General features: G+C 34.9%; 1 long non-coding RNA gene across 1 annotated transcript; it reads left to right on the top strand.

Annotated features, from left to right (window-relative positions):
- The first annotated feature begins 9613 nt into the window (after nucleotides 1-9613).
- LOC145789811 (uncharacterized) lies at nucleotides 9614-16891 on the top strand. The gene is made up of 5 exons (XR_014328184.1): nucleotides 9614-9938; nucleotides 11501-11539; nucleotides 13876-13960; nucleotides 14096-14579; nucleotides 14989-16891. It is a non-coding gene; the product is annotated as an uncharacterized LOC145789811 (long non-coding RNA).
- The last annotated feature ends 174 nt before the right edge of the window (nucleotides 16892-17065 follow it).

Genomic DNA, 17065 nt, shown 5'->3' with positions numbered 1-17065 from the left:
ATTTATGTTCCCGTCGTGGCAGAGCCCGCAACCGGTCAGTCTTATGGCACGCTTCTCAAAGCAAGCCTCCGACAAACCGTTCAGGAATAACATACGGCAAACACGGTGTCCTAGGCGCACCAATGCACATGCAATGCAAAGAAACACATAAGTATAATCCAAACAAGATATCATGAGTTCGAATCAAGTTCTCTAACTCCCCAGCAGAGTCGCCAGAAACTGTAGGCGCGCCCTCGAGGGCCTCATGCTACAGTTCGGACTCAAAATGTCACGGTTCTTAATCTGATCTCACAATGTGCGATGTGAGATTGATAAATCACCAAAGAGTCCAAATCCGGCAAATCGTTTTAGAAAACTAATTTTTAAGAAAGAAGTGCCAAACATGGACTGCTTTGCTAGATACAGAGTTGCCATTTAAATATTTTATTTTTGGGAGAATTTAGGAAACCCTGACTCGTGCCTAAGGCCACGTGTCCATCATCACCAAAGTTGCCTCGGCTCGGGAACTTGGGTATGATTGGGAAAGGTCACCTATGAGCACCCTCGCTCGCCCGATCAAAGATCGGCCTGTACTAAGTATGATATCTAGTTTTTGAAAACACATGCGTTCTTATTCCGGTTATTAGCGTAGAATTACTATGTGATGCGCACAGCACACAAGTATAGACTAGATCGCCTAAGTTGGAACAAAACATCTCATGTTTGTTTGTTTGAAAATGGTTTGAATGTGCTACTCGCAAGTAAGCTAAGCCGTGGATTTGCCACCCTCGAGTGGGCTTAGAAAACATGATTTTGCCACCCTCAAGTGGGCTTAAAACTCGCATTTCAATGAATTATTCCAATTCAAGTAACCTAACCTTCACCTACAGGCATTCAGGCAGTTATATCACATAAGCAAATAGCCTCATGGCAAGCATGCTTCCATGGTAGTCACTCACACACATGCAAGGATGCTAAAGCATAAACACTCACCGAGTACTCCGAGCCAAAACAGAAACTAGTTAGTAATCAATGCATGATCCTAGTTCATGTTAAGATGGCTAATGCAACACATGCGAAATGCAACTAAAAATAGGCTTGGCTATCCTAAGATGTCATGTGAGACACAACAATTGATACATGTATTCAACTTGGAATTGAAATACGATGCAGTTTGTATGATGCGCCGAGCCCGGTGTATGCAATACGAATAAATAATGCAAACATGCAAAGCATAAGGATGCTAATTGAAAGATGCCCTAAACTAACCATCAAAAGCAGGTAAGTAAAAGGGAGAAAGATGTGAGGTTGGAAGACATTCACACACTCACGCACACTTATTACAAAATTTGCCCTCTCGACGGAGGGTCCGAAAGAATAATACAAATTAACTAATTAACTAATTAACTAACTAACAAGCTAATTAATTATTACACAACACTTAACTAATTAAACAAATTAATTAAGCTATGAAAGCAGTAAAGCAGCCTCGGGAAGAGGGACAAATGCATGCTCGGACGGCTTTGCTTGGAAATCCATCATTATGCTACATATTGCCTCTGTCTGCACTGCTCTACACCTCTGGAAACTGTGCCAACTTCTGTGACACTTCTAAACTACCTTGGGGACATGCTGAGAGTTCAACGGCCAAGAGATGAGGCCATCGGCCAGGTGGAACTGGTCCTCGACCATGTGTGAAGCCATCGGCCAACAATGAATAACCGGCCGGCACTTAAGATGGCCGACCGACCATGCCTTCCTGCAGAATCCTATTTTTGCTGCAGTAGAGGACAGACAGTGCATGGCAAGGTATTTACAAGACAATGTATGCACGACCACCCTCCCTATCATGCTGTGAACTCAAGGGAGTGTGGCTCTTGGCCCTTGGGCCACCAATCATGCATTTCAATGCATGATGGCCAAAGAAGTCAAGTATGCATTTAATGTCAAATGAAATGTACATAAAAACACATAAAAGACCCCAACCTCTATCATGGTTGATCAAGAGGCAAGGGATGCAAACATGCAAGCAAAACTAATGCAACATGAGCATGTTAATGACAATGCCATACAAGGCTAATGGTAACAAGCATGCCAAATGCAATACGACCTAAACAAGCATGCAAACATACAAGGCATGTGACAACATTCAAGCATGTAATAACATGTGAGGCAAACATGTAACAACATGTTAAGCACCTTAACAAGAGATGCATGCCAAATGCAATATCACTTAAACATGCAACAACATATTAATAGGCCAAGTATGTAACAACATGCAAGGCAAGCATGCAACAACATGCAAAGGATGGACTTAAACCAATATGGACAGCTCTCAAATAGGTCCAAATCAGTGGCCAAAGTGCAATGGAAATGAGAACAAATGCACATACAAACATACATGCCAATTGGCCTAAAGACTAAGGCATAAAAGGAAACTTTCAAGAACACTTAAAAGGAATGAAAAGCATGCAAATGTGACAACATTACATGCTCTGAAATAATGCTAGGAGTGATGCCAAATCACATAGACAAATCATGATCATAGCATGCACAAGGCTTAAAGCCTAAGATTAGTGAAGGGGCTTGAACCAAAGCTACACAAGACAAAGAGCATATGGCAAGCATAACCTAAAATAGTCCTAAGGCATACCAAAGTGAGCCCAAAACATGCAATGACCAAAGCCAAAACAAGCTAAAACAAGGGGCAACAACATGAAACATGCAAGGCTACCAAAGAGGTGTTACACTACACCTAAGACAACCAAACATGGCATGATTCAAGCAACCAAAATCAGGGATATGACATGCTAAAACGGGCCCAAAAACCCATTTAGATGGCATCCCAAATGCCTAGGCATGGTGGCATACACAATGACACGCTCATGAGGCATAACACACAAACTATCCAAAGCATGGAATAGGTGATAAATGCAAGTATTTGAGCATGTCAAACCACTATAAGGACTAAAATAACATAACAAGTGATGCCAAACCACTTAAATGGCCCAAGTAAAGCATGTCAAAGGATTCAATACTCAAAGCCTACAAGCTAGATTACATGGTGCCTATACAAAGCAAGTCATGGACGACCAAAACAACCAAAATCAAAGCTTTAGCATGTTAAAACAAAGCTAGAAGTTTCATGAAGTTGAGCCAAAATCATACTAAAAAGACATGTTACAACATGGTGCATGTTAAGACAAATCATGGGATTACAAGACAAGTATACAAAGCATGCATGGTATGTCTAAACCAACTTGAAACAGAGATGTATTAGGGCAAAACAAAGCCTAATACACACTGAAATAAAGCTAAAACAAGCTAAGCATACAAGCCACCAACACAAGCCATTTATGCAAGCATTCAAGACAACAAGGAGAGGGGATGACCCTCTCCTATTTAAGACCTCAAAACCACCTCTTCACCACTGAAAATCCTCTGGATTTCAGTGGTAGAGAGGCCATGCAAAGCTAATAACAAAGGCCAAAATGGATGGCCTAAAACAAGGCCTTAAAGGGGGGGATAAACAACCCCAAACCTCAAAAGGACCTTAAACAAAGTTCTATAGTAAGTGAAAACAGAACTTTTATCAGTTATATACCAAGCTTAAAACAATAAGCAAGATGGGCTAAAAGCTTAAGCAAGAAAGGGGTATCTAAAGTAAGGAACTCACCCTTGTAGAACCTCTTCAAGAACAAAGCTCCAGCAGGTTTCTCTGATCAAAAATAGCTCAAGAACCCTAATAACAACCCTCTAGTACCTCAGTAACCCAAGGATGGTGTAATGCTAGGTGTTCAAGTGCAAACGTAAGACAAAAACTCACTTTAGGTCACAAAACAAGACGAAACAAAGAAATATAGATACAAAACTATATCTATCCTCTCTAGACCATTTTTCTGAACCCTTGAGGAGGGAGGAGGAGCTCCTTCTTTATAGAAGTTCAATAACAAAGCTTCCAAAGCAAGCTAAACCAAGAGGCAAATCCCTCCATACACGAGCAAATGTGCATGCCAGCTAATCCAGCTGGCATAAAATATCTGCATAAAGCAGATGAATAGGGTTCGGCTAGCAAAAATGGCTGATCGACCAACACAAGGGCCGGCCGACCAAATAAAGTGTCGATCGGCCAATACATTTGGCTGGTGGAAAGAAATCATGGCCGATGGCCTCAAGCCTTGGCCGGTGGGTTGAGGGGATGGCAAACAAGCCACCCTCTTTCCTCAAAAGCCAAAAACACAAGTGTTTGGTCCACAACCAAGCACAAAACAAACAAGTTGAGAGATCTTGAGGCAAGACACGCAACCGAGACCTCCGAGAACTCAAAACGAACACAAACATAGATGATCATCGAGTGTTCAAAGGATGACGTCCAAGTCTTGAGGACGGTCAAAAATGGGGTGTCTACAACAGTCTTAAAATCAATCATCACAAAATCCAAGAATTTTCCAACCACAAATTTCTTTGAGCCAACATCATTTGTTTTGTACTTTTTCTCCAAAGACTCCCAAAGTTTCTTTGTCGTCTTGATAGGGATATAAATGTTGTACAATGTGTTATTAATCCCATTCAAAATGTAGTTCCTGCAAAGGAAATCAACATGTTTCTAGGCATCAACAGCAGCAATTACTTGCCGGTCGATTTCATCCTCTTTTAGAGTATGAGCATTTTCACGAAGGAAACACGCCAGGTTGAGAGTAGTAAGATAGAACAATATTTTCTGCTGCCATCTCTTAAAATCAGTTTCTAAGAACTTCTCTAACTTTTCACTGTGATTGACTGGCAAGTCACAGCAGGAGAGGGGGTTGGAGCAATTTCAACCACCATACTAGTACTAGTTTGAGCATTAGTTTCAGTAGGCATGAATTCTAAATTATAAAACAAAATTAGAATTAGAATTTTGTACTATACAGAAAATTAAACCAAAATCACATAATTTAATTCTGTAAAAATAAAAAAATAAAAAACAAGAATTGTAATTTTTATTTCCAATTAATTTGAAAATAAAATATTTATTAAATAAATTAATTCCACACAGAAAATCAAATTTCTATAATACTTAAAAAATTAAAATGCTGAAACAGAATTTTAATTAATGCAAATTCAGAAATTATTTCTGAAAACCAAAATTAATTTCTAATCAACTTCACAAATAAATATTCTAAATTGTCAATGACTACCAGTATATTACTACTAGATGTCAAAGAGAATAAACAGTATATTACCACTATTTGTCAAACAGTTTATTACTACTATTTGTATTTTCCAACAAGAATATCATTTTGCAAAATCATAGAAAATAATTTATGTAAGAAGAAAAAATGAAGAAAATGAAACAAACGAAAAATTCTGTATAAACAGAATAATTCAAATCTGTCTTAAGATTGTTGGAACAATCATCTGTGTAAAATAAATAAGTTGAAACCAAATCAAACAAATAAAATAAATGACTTACAGAATTATTTATCGAATTGAATAAGTACAAAAAGATCAAGTCGAGTGTGTGACACTCTGTCCTTAAGACAGATTCACTCCGCTTCGGTGCTTACAGATAAATGGCGTCTATCTCCCGGGATACAATAATCTTCACAAATTGTAGTAGTACTTCAAACAATCTATATGGCGAACAAAACTTGTATTTTATACTCTCTGAATTTTCCCTAAAACTAATATAAAGAATAACAATGCACAAGAGCAAAAACGAGAAGTGAGGTAATTTTTCTGGATTGTCTTTTCTTTTTTTTTTTTAAGATAATCCAATTGTTGAAACAGGCCTGGTATATATAGACCCGAACAAGTTTGAATTTCAAACAGAACAAATGCAGTTTGAAATGAACAAGTGCAATTCAAATTTTGAACAGATAACTGCTGGCAGTTTCATATCTGTTCATAACTGCTGGGCAGCTTTATAACTGTTAAAAAAAACAATTTGATCCTGCTGGAATTGGACTGAACAAGGGCACTGTTTGGACTGTTTGGATAGAAAATTTTCCCACAAGGATTTGAAAAAATTCAAATAAATTTTATCTAAAAAATTAATGTTAGAACCGACTCGACCCACAACCTGCGTATGTGGTAGTTTGAGCCAAGGTTCACTTTGTCTAACTCCTTCCTTCTACAAAATTGGGGTGCCCCTTGGGGCCCAACCCAAGTGTTGCCACCTAGAACTTATATACACACATAAGTTCTCTTAAGTTTTCAATGTGGGATACCCATTTCAAGAAAACCCACATTTTACTTCTTAAATTGTCCATTCCACGAACCCAAAAACGGCGTCGACTTCCCATTCATAAATTGTTTTGACGAACCATCTTTACCGTGTGACTTGCCATGCTACAATGAACACGTCACCTCTTTGGATCCACCTCAAAAGACGGGTGGAACCCACTCAAATTTGGGCTCAAAGTTGGCCCAAAATAAGCTTATAAAGCCATAAATTCCAGCATATTTTTCACCAACACATACTTTGTACTATGTAATAAGCATGTAAGAATTATATAATACAATTTCTGATTCATTTTTGTATTATTTTTGTCCTTAGAATTAATGTAAAGTGACAAGTCTTACTATTTTAACAAATAAAATTTATGTTAGGGCAACACATGCACATGTCCTATCGGTCACTAAGACTTATTTTGAGAACATAGGAGACAATATATTAATAAAACAGCAAGAGTATATAAATAAGATCTCAAAGGGTCATTCCAACCTAACAACAAAAGAAAAAAACAACAACAAAAAACAAATTTGCTAAAAAAACACGTAAATAAATAGGAAACATGTTAGTTTATTATAAAAAAGAAATTTAAAAAAACGTAAAAAAAATTAAAAAAACAGAGAGGTGATGTGATCCAAATAAACTAATAAATCAATAAATTAACTTCTTCTTTTTTTTATGCTCCTAAAAGAGGCTTTTCCCTTCATGAAACTCTTGTTGAGTGTGATACTGTGGCAAGAGTATTAAAGTCATTTCATTTTAAATTGGTGTCAAAATTATTTTAGCTTTAACTCAATTTATTCATATTTTTTGTATTATCATATCAACGTATCATGTTTGGCTCTTAATTAGAAATAATTTAGGTTTATTGGACATGTGAGGGTTGACAAACCAGTCCCGATCTTTTTTTTGGACTTTTTTGTGTTTGTTGCTCCAAAACTCACCAATTTAATTGGATATTATTTTAGGAGAGGAGTGTAGCGGGTTCGGCACAAGCTAAGTCCTAAATTTTTTTTGTGTGTGTTTATTTTGAGTTAAAAAAATAACTAAAAAGAGTTATAAAAATTTTTAATTTTCTCATTAATAAAAAAAAAATTAATTTTTAACAATTATCAAGTTTATCAAAAAAAATTATATTTTAAATAAACAATAAAACAAAAATATATTTAAAAATATAATTGTCAAACTCCAACTAAGCCTAGGTGCTTGAGAGGGGCCGTAAAAAACAATCCAATTAGCATATAAATTTTTATTTTTATTTTGGATAAATTACACTCACCTTTCTTGAGATTTCTAATAATTATAAAGATCTCTTATGTAATTTCAATAATTATAGAAATCACACTTTACTTTTGAAATTGTTATTAAGATTCCCCTACCATTAATCTTCTATTAATTTATTTAACAGAATATGATAACATTATGTTGACGTCATGTGCTATGAATAAAAAATTTCAAGATTGCCCTTATATATTCAAATAGTATATTTCACTCACCCCTTGAGATTTTACAAAAAAATAATAAAGACTCATATATTGTTTTAATAATGTTAAACAAAATTATTAAATTCTATAGAATATTTTTTAAAAAATTCTAAATTGTTAAGACAAGCATATATAGTAGAATAACCAAACATTACCTTATCTAAAAAAAATGGCTAATAAATTGATTACCATTAAACCTTATACTGAATTAAATACAATAATTTATTTGAAAATTACGAAACAAAGTACAAAAGATGTTTTATTTTTTTAAAAAGACCACCAATTTTATAAACAATTATTTTGAGAAATTAGAGTTTGAATAAAAATTTAAAAATACATATAGGTATTTTATTTTATTTTTCCGTATGAAAAATACATATTTGGAGAAATTATCCCTCTCTTTCTATTTTCTTTATTTTATTTCTTTAATTTCTCTGTCTATTTATTTTCTCATTCATTTTTTCGTAGTGCCACTACAGTAAATAGCAACATCTTATCATTTATTATTATTATTATTTGTTCTCTTCTCTATGTTTTTTCATCATTTTTTCTCTTTCATCAATGTTAGCAAGTATCACCTAATACCATACCAACTTACGAAACATGAATTCTTCTTTTGTTTTGTAAACATATTTATGTATTAAAAATTTTTAAGAAAAATAAACATAAATAACATTTCATATTTATAACCAAAAAAAAAATTGACTTATAAAAATTAACAAATGTTACCTCATAAATATATAAAAAAAAATTATCATTTTATCATTTTACAATCCTATATTATTCTCAAATTTTAATTATCATTACAAAAAATAAGTCAATATTTCTCACCTTAATAATAGAATTTTTTAAAATAAATATAAAAGTGAAAAAATATCTAGTCATGTTACGATACATTAAAATTAGATGATACGAAAAGAAAGATAAAGAAATTATTTGAGAATAATAAACTATTTAAATTTGTCATTTCTTATATTTAATTAAAATAGAATTTTATTTGAAGAAATAAATTATTTGAAAATAATAAAATAATTTGTTATTTGTTACATCTAAAATCTATATCTCCATCTTTGTTTCTTTCATTTAAATTATTTTTATCAAATTAAATCTCAAAATTAATTCAAATAAGAAACATGGATATTCTTTCTTAATTTTATTAATGGTTGATTTTTATTTTATTTTTTAAAACTTATAAAAGTTCAAAACTTTAGTGGAAAAAAAATACAAAGTCAAAAAAAAAATGTGAGAAATAAAGTGATAATTTAATATATAGGTAAATTACAATTAAAGGGTATTAAGTGTAGGGTATTATGGTCATTTGCACAACCAAGTTAACACTATTTGGCTTAAATTAATGGGAGGGGGAAATCTAGGCAATGTCAAAAAAAGTAAACACTACAAGAATTTACACAATTGCCGACCACTTTTGCCGACCAAAAAAATTTTGGTCGCAAAAAAATGACATTTGGCGACCAAATATTAATTAGTCGTGAATGATCATTATTTTCGGCGACCAAATATTATTGGTCGCAGAAGGTTATATTTTGGCGACCAAAAAATGAGTTGGTCACAGAAAGTGGTATGCTTTTGCCGACCAACTACAAATTTGGTCGCGGAAGGTCACATATTTTTTGGCGACCAAAAATTTGGTTGCCAAAAACTTATTTTCAGCAACCAAAAAAAATTAGTCGCCAAATTAGTACTTTTAGCGACTAATATTTTAGTCGCCGTTGATTGAGATTTGGCAACTAAAAAAAATTGTCGGCGAAGGGTACCTTTTCTGAGACTAATTTGATGTTTTGGTCGCCAAAAATTTCTGAGGGAAATTTGAACCGTGGGGCGGGAAATCATAAACACATTTTCATTTTCTCCTCTCTCATCAATTTCTCTCAAACAAACAAATAAATATATCAAAATATGCCCACAATGTATCCCTGTTTCTCTCACTCTCTCCATCTGTTTATGTTTCTCTCTATTATTCACACAAGCACAAACCTAGACCACCATTCAAAACCACCACCACCAAAAATGTCTCACGCCGTGGTGGCGTCGCCCTATTTCCCCACCGTGAGGTCGGCGGCGAACTCACCAAGGCAGAGAGCAAACACGAAGAAGGTGACTAACACGAAACGAAACAGGAGCAGCGTTGGAGCAGCAGTGGGGTTCGATGGAGAGATGAAGGAAGTTCGGTAGCAGTACGTGTAGCCGCCTACACTCTACCATTGCTAATCCTCTCGATTTCAGACCTCTTTCATCAGGTAAACACGCTCTCTCTTTCTCTCTCTCTCTCTCTCTCTTGCTCTCGTTCCCCCAATTTCAAACCCTAACTATAATTTTTAACTTTTCAGATCTTTACCTCTCAAGAGTTTCCTCACCTTGAATTTGCTAAACCTGTAGTTTTTGTGATATGGGTTTGTTTGAATTTCACTTTTTCTTTTGTGAGTTTAGTTTGGTTTTATCATTGTGATTCTCTGTTCATGTTGTAATTTTGCTGTGTTCACAAATTCATTTGTGGGTTTTTATATATTTAGTTTTGCTTGTTTGATTGTTATCTAAGATTGGTCTGTTGAATTGTTATCAATTTAAAAATTCTAGTTTTTGAGATCGATGGGTTTATCAATGTCCTGTATAGAAAGATGTAATATGAACCCATAATGGGAATTGTAGTTGTTGAGTTACAAAATGAGCTGTTTTATACTCTTGAATTACTGCATTACAGTCTTGACATGTACTTCGCAACATGGGTTAATGGACCAAGCTAAGTGAATTAGGTATCATTTCTGGATATATTTTAATGTGATTGAGGAACTTTTTACCATAATGATAATGAAGTATAAAGTAATGATGAGGTACCCTGGCTTTTTGCCCAATGATTTTTGTGCGATACCTTGCTTGCTGTGCATGTTTTCAGTTTGTTTGCGTTTCCCATTTTTTTTCCATCAATTTTTTTGATTGTGCTTTATTAATTTTTTTACTGAAACAATTTAGGGTTAAGTATACTTTACCCGTATGATTTAGGCCCAAAAACCTATAACTCTCTTCAGGTCTAGAAATCTACACATAGCTCCCATATGTTGCTCAATTGTGGGTGAGATGTGTGGTGGTGACTGCATTAGGATGAATTTTGAGAGAAAAATTAATTGTAATGCGCTTCTTTTTCTTTCATCTTCTTCCTCAACTATTCACAATCTCCCTCTCTTAGCCCCTCTTCGATAACAGCTCATCTATCATACTACTCATACCCATCTTCATCCTTTTTGTCAGAACTCCAAACTTCTAAAGGATTCCTCAACCCTCCATAAGGCAAGCAATTATAGGACTTAATAGAAAATCTATTTCCCATACTTCTATCTCATCCTATCCACCCTATTTGAAGGTACTGGAATCCTATTAAGGAGTTCAAGGACTAATTTTCTTGTTAAAAAATTGATAGATCAAGCACCTTGTCTCCTTTTCTGAAAATGATCCTACACTAAATTATAAATGTTCTCCCCATATATGAGTATGTTTTTCTTTTCGTTTTTCTTTGGTATTTTTTTGGATGTTGGGCGGGGTTGCAGCAAGGTGTTGTCACCGATGCTTCTTTTCTGTTTTTGAGACTGAACTCTTGGAGTGCAGCCACTCCGTGCTGGTCAACTGTCTGCTTCACAGGAATCAGTATTATCTTTTACGAAATAGCTATAATGTGCTTGATATCTTCTTTTTAGAAGTTTGAAGTTTTGAGATTTGTAATCTTGATCAACACCCTACTTATCTTGGAGCCTAATTATAATTAGTTGTCTGAAACCTCTGCCTAAGGATATGATCTGAATATTTTCAGGGGGGGAAAAGCACATTGAAAAACTGCCAAGTTTTACAGGTTTGGCTTTTATTTCCTTGTATTATTATTGCATTTGTGTGGTGTCAGGTTTTGTTGTGTTTCTTCATAGCATGTTTTCTGTTATACAAGGCTGACGCATTTTTTTTTCCCCTTCCTGGAAGTAATGCTATCAATATATTAATGCAGTTCACTTCACTGAAGTGGTACAGTACCCAAAGTCACTCTCTTGTAACGGTTCAATTCATTGTGCATTTAGAATTTGGGGAAGGTTAGCTATATGACAAGTAATAGAGAAAAATAAAAAGAAAAGGAAAAGATAATAATTTAAGATTGTCCATGTTTGCTTGAGGCAATTGCAACTGAAATGAAGTTTGCCTTGAATTTCCTGGTGGCTGTAAGGGATCTGTTTGGATGGTACAAGATATAATGTAGAAATTTATTGAATAGATTAAATAAAAAAAAACTGTGAGAAAACATAAGAGAGAAGTGGGAATTGGTTTTTTATGGCCATATTTGGCTTTTGATGTGATGACAATCCATATGCTAGATGATGACATCACTTAGTGAAACAATGAATTCTAACTTCATTCTTGTCAACTGGGGTTATTTTATTGTCAAAAAGAAGCCAACTATCTCAATGCAACTTTCAAAAAGTACAAAAAGGAATTGAAGAGAATGATTGGTGACTAAGTTAAGCTCTTCATCCACTTGTTGATTCAAGCATGTCAATAGAAGTGTATTATATCCTGCATTTCCATAACATGCTTGTTATTTGTAGATGTATGTTTATCATTTTTTATAAAATTTCAAACTTTAATCAAACCTTACAATTCACAATCCAGAAAATAGAATTTAAAATTACAATTTAAATCTTGATTTGACAACTGCATTCTTGAAAAAAAACTGGCACCTATGAAACAGTGATAGATTTTTTTTTAGCTCAGTTATCAGGGAAGGGGCAGATGCTATCAAATTGGCGTGATGTATCAATCTATCATGATTTTATGACTCCTACAGTCATGACCTTACAGATTACGATCATTCCGTCTACTGGGTTAATCTTCAATGATATTATCATTCCCCTTTAGATCTGTGATGGTTCACTTGGGGCATTGCCTTGCAATCTTTGAGTTATTATTATATATTCTTTTCTTCTTTTGGAGTTAAATGCTTTATGGTGAGTATTTTTTCAAGTTTTGGAGATTTGGAGAGAGGGATTGGTAAGAGTTACGTTGGTTTCAGGAGCAGTGGCCTTTCATTCTGTTAGTCCATTCGGGATGAGGGACTTGGTGAACTTTTGAGCAGATGGCTATCCATAGTGACAGCATGTCATGCTCAGTCCTTTCTCTTTATGGTTTCAGAAAATGTTTCTTTTGCTTCATAGTCTTTTGAGATTTTTGGGAAGACTGTTAAAAACATTTTCAGAGAATGTAACAAACTCTTCCCTTTAGACACTCCTTATATTACTTGCTTTGGATATTATCAATTTGCTTGTGTTCGACACTCCTCTTTTAAGTAGGGTTGTAACAAACCGATCTGCTAGTGTTCGGTTCACTAAAAAGTAGTTCGCGACCTGCTTGTTTTGTAAACAGACCAAGTTTGAGTACATCTTAAAGCTGGTAATTTTCTAAACTTGGCTCAAACTAGACTTGATGAGCTTGTATGCAATCTATGGGCCAATTTTGAACCCATTTTGTAACTTGTTAGTCAAACTTGAACAAGTCACTACTCTCTCCGATTTGCCTCGTTTACTTTTACAGAAAGGGAATGAAATTTATGCGCTATGATATTTTAGGCAAGTTTGTGCTTGAAATGCACTTTAATCTACCAACTGCATAAAACATTAGATACTGTATTACCTTGGTAAGTACATTTTCTATGACATACTGAGAGCCTAAACAAAAGAGATCCATCCAAAACTTGATTAGGAGTTCGAAATATATATTTTTATGCCTAATGACACTTTCTTATATCAGGATCTGTTGCAGTTGCATTTTATTTTATTTTATTTTCTTCCAGAGTTGCATTTAGTTTGGAAATGACTTACTTAAAAATATATAAATAAATAAAAACATTAGGAAAAAAAGGACAAGAAGTTGGTCTGAAATAAATATAAGATTTTTTAAGACTTGTTTTATTATTTCTGCTCAAATTATATGAACACATTGAAATTTATTGTTGAAAGCAACGAAGACCATAATAACATTGTTTTCTGTGCTAATCGCTTTAATCCAACTGTTTATTATCTAATGAGCTTTTTAATTTTTAATTTGGAGGATGGATTTTTTCTTTTTTCTTTTTTTTTTGGGATTGGATGTGCATATTCTCTCTGTAAAAAGGATGGATTGTGTTCCATTGAACTACTCTTGCTGCAGGCGACAGTTAATCGATCAAAGGGAAATCGAACCGAGATATCCAAAGAGGATCTTATCTAGAAAAGTTCATATTGCAGGGTTTCAGGTATTTGCATGTCCTGTAAAGTGTTCTTCCAGCTCTATTATTTGGAAGATATATCACAAATGAGTCGAGCTCAGCTCGGCTTGTTTGTAGCTTTAATCATAATGGCTGTGAATTTGATTTTCGATGTGAGTGCAGGCCGTGACATGGATCTTCTGGAACTGTCAGCATATGGCAATGTCCGATGAGGACAAGACTCTGGAGGATGCAACATTCAGTGATATGCTGCTCTTCATGGCTGGCAATTTAAATGTTGTCAAACTTTAGATGGAGAATTTCAAAAGCTGTACTCAAATCTTTCGGCTAGTTTAAAATAGCTGTCTTTATTGTATTTGCTTCATGACAGGTTTTGACGTAGGTCCTTGAGGGAACAGGTTTTGACGTAGCTGTCTTTAAAATAGCTGTTTAAAATAGCTGTACTCAAATTTAGATTCTGATGCTGCATTCTAACTTCTCTCTTTTGACGTAGGTCCTCGAGGGAACAAGTTTTGATATTTCAAAATTCCTAAACAAAGATGACGATATTGAGATGATATTTGGACAGCAGAGGGTGCGGCTCTACATAATTGCTGGTGTGAAAGACGATACCGCCTTTGCCCCACTTACCAAAAAAGAGATCAGTGTATGTTGCCTCTCCTCATCTAAAACTGTCCAGATTGTGAAAAAGATCACTTCTGTTGTATGTCTAGGGTCATTGAACTGAGTCCTTATCTTGTTTGTTTCTTGTTTGTAGTTCTACTATTAATTATTTGCTTCTAAAGTAAAAGAATTAAAAAGTCCCCTGTATATTTTCTATACATAGAGAGATCTAAATATATACACATAAACATTTGATATGTGTAACTAACAGTTTGGGTTTCTTTCTCCTTAATGGATGACAATGAAGGAGAAGAATAAGCTGACTGTAATAGCTGAATGGTTGGTTGAATGATTTGTCCAGTCAAAAGATGATGAATCAGGTTTAAATAGAGAAACTTTATAACAATGTCTTTGTGATGTTGGAAATGTGCCTTCTTGTATGCTGTTTGCAGGAAATTGCGTGGCAGCGGCATGATGAGATTCAACCTGCAAATGAGGATGTGATATCTCGTGGGACCACTGGCCTCAAGCTCTATATGGTTGCTCCTTTCTTGGTGTAATTGTCGTGGCACTTGCGTCTATAAAGTATCCGCACAGGTTTTTCTTTCTTTCAAGGTCAAGAAAGCTCCAATTACAGATTCAACAATACCTCAAGTAGCTTATGTATTGTCCTTGAAGTAGTTAAAGTCGATAGCAAACAATTAGACGACACTTGTGCTGAACTGAAATTTTGGAGATTTTGCTGTTGGTCCTGAATTTAATATGCCTTTAAAGGTTACTAGTTTGCTATTGAAGTTCTCTCACGTAGAGCTACAACTTAGAAGAGTTTCCTAATGAGATTCTCTCCCTTGCATAGGGTCTCACACACAATAGATCTAATCTAGGTGGCCACGAGAAGTTAGTCGCAACCAGTTCTTGATATTAGAGAGGAGGCCAAGGGGCCAAGGTCGAATAACGTGAAGATCTTATAATAAAAGAAGAGGTTAAGTGAGTAACTAGATTTCTGTTACAAGTGAGAGCATCTCAAACAGACTTCAAATTCAATGAAGAGATGTGTCTTCTACTCCAATTGATTTTGTCAACCTGGAAAATTCAACTTCATAGTTAAGAAGGTTGCATTGTTCTGCTTTTCAATTTCTATTGAAGAAGAAAAAGCAGTTTCAACTCGAGAATTTTCATAGCAAACAATAGATGCACTTTTAAAGCTTGTGGATTTTTATATTTCAACATTTTAAAACTAGAGGTTGAGTTTTGTCCAACTGGGAGGGGAAGGTGCCGCCTATATGAACTCAAGGAAGTGTTACATCAAAGAGGGAACCGACTACAAAGTTTGGCATGCTTTTAGAGTTAAGGGTTCATAGAAATCTTTATAAACCATACAAAGGTTCTAATATAATGGAGAGCATGTTTAAGAGGTTTCATTGAAACTTTCGAAGCTTTCTTGGAACTGTGTAATGCAATTCTAACTCCATGTATGATGCTGATCAAAAACTATGTATGATGCCTGTACTTGTCTTTTTTTTCCCCTTGTCAACCTTCTGCAATTTTAAAGCCTTTAAAGCTCATAGCCAGGTCTGAGAAGCCCTTATTGCACTCTTAAATCGTATTTACATATGCCAACTCTTCACTCACTGATCAAGTGTAATGCAGAAATAACATCAAGCCAACTCTATTCTTGGTTACTGATCACATCACCCAAACTGCCCCACTACTTTCTTTATGCCTAAAATACTAGCCCTTAAACCTCATAGCCAGTTCTGATTAACCCTTATTGTACTCTTAAAATCGTGTGTAAATGCTCCAATTCTTCATGCAATTTTTTGACGAGCACTCCAACTCTTCGCTCATTGATCAAGTGTAATACGCAAAAAACACCAAACCAACTCTTTTCTTGTTATTGTTCCCATTACCTTAACTGCCCCACTACTTTCTTTCCACCTAACTACTAGCAGATCCCTGTCCCTTCTATTGCCCCATTTGGCTGCTAAAACCAACTAGAAACAGCCTAAATAAGGCTCTTAGCTGCTGACCTACATTGTTTTTGGGGTCACTGTTTGTACTTTGTATTTTGTAGAGTTTTCTTCACAATTATCCTATATCAATCAATTACCTGTAATGTACATTATCACAAATCTGTAGCAATGATTCGGCTGTATGACTATAAATGTTTGGTTATCTTATGTAAATTTACTGACTTTGTCAGTGATTGTAACTTTACATTATCATTATCAAACCGCTTTACATCTATTTATGTTGTGTTCTCCCTTCTTTGCACAGTTGGTTTGCTTATATTATTCTTAGTTTTTATTTGGGTTGCGGATGCCTAATTTTGAATTTGATATTTTCCTCTTTTCCCAGCTAGAAACGACCAAGTTCTTGTATGGCTGCGCAGTAAATTCCTACATACTTAATGTTAATTGGCTTATTGATTCAGTAGCAGCTGGTTATGCCTTACCGCGTGACAAGTATGTCCTGCATATATTTAACTTCCATTCATATCACTGGTGCTTTTTAGCCTACTGATTTGTG

Source organism: Camellia sinensis, chromosome 4 (assembly GCF_055761805.1).
Source record: "Camellia sinensis isolate YWXY chromosome 4, ASM5576180v1, whole genome shotgun sequence".
Taxonomy (NCBI): domain Eukaryota; kingdom Viridiplantae; phylum Streptophyta; class Magnoliopsida; order Ericales; family Theaceae; genus Camellia; species Camellia sinensis.
The sequence above is the reverse complement of the archived record's forward strand: the minus strand, read 5'-3'. Positions and strand labels throughout refer to the sequence as shown.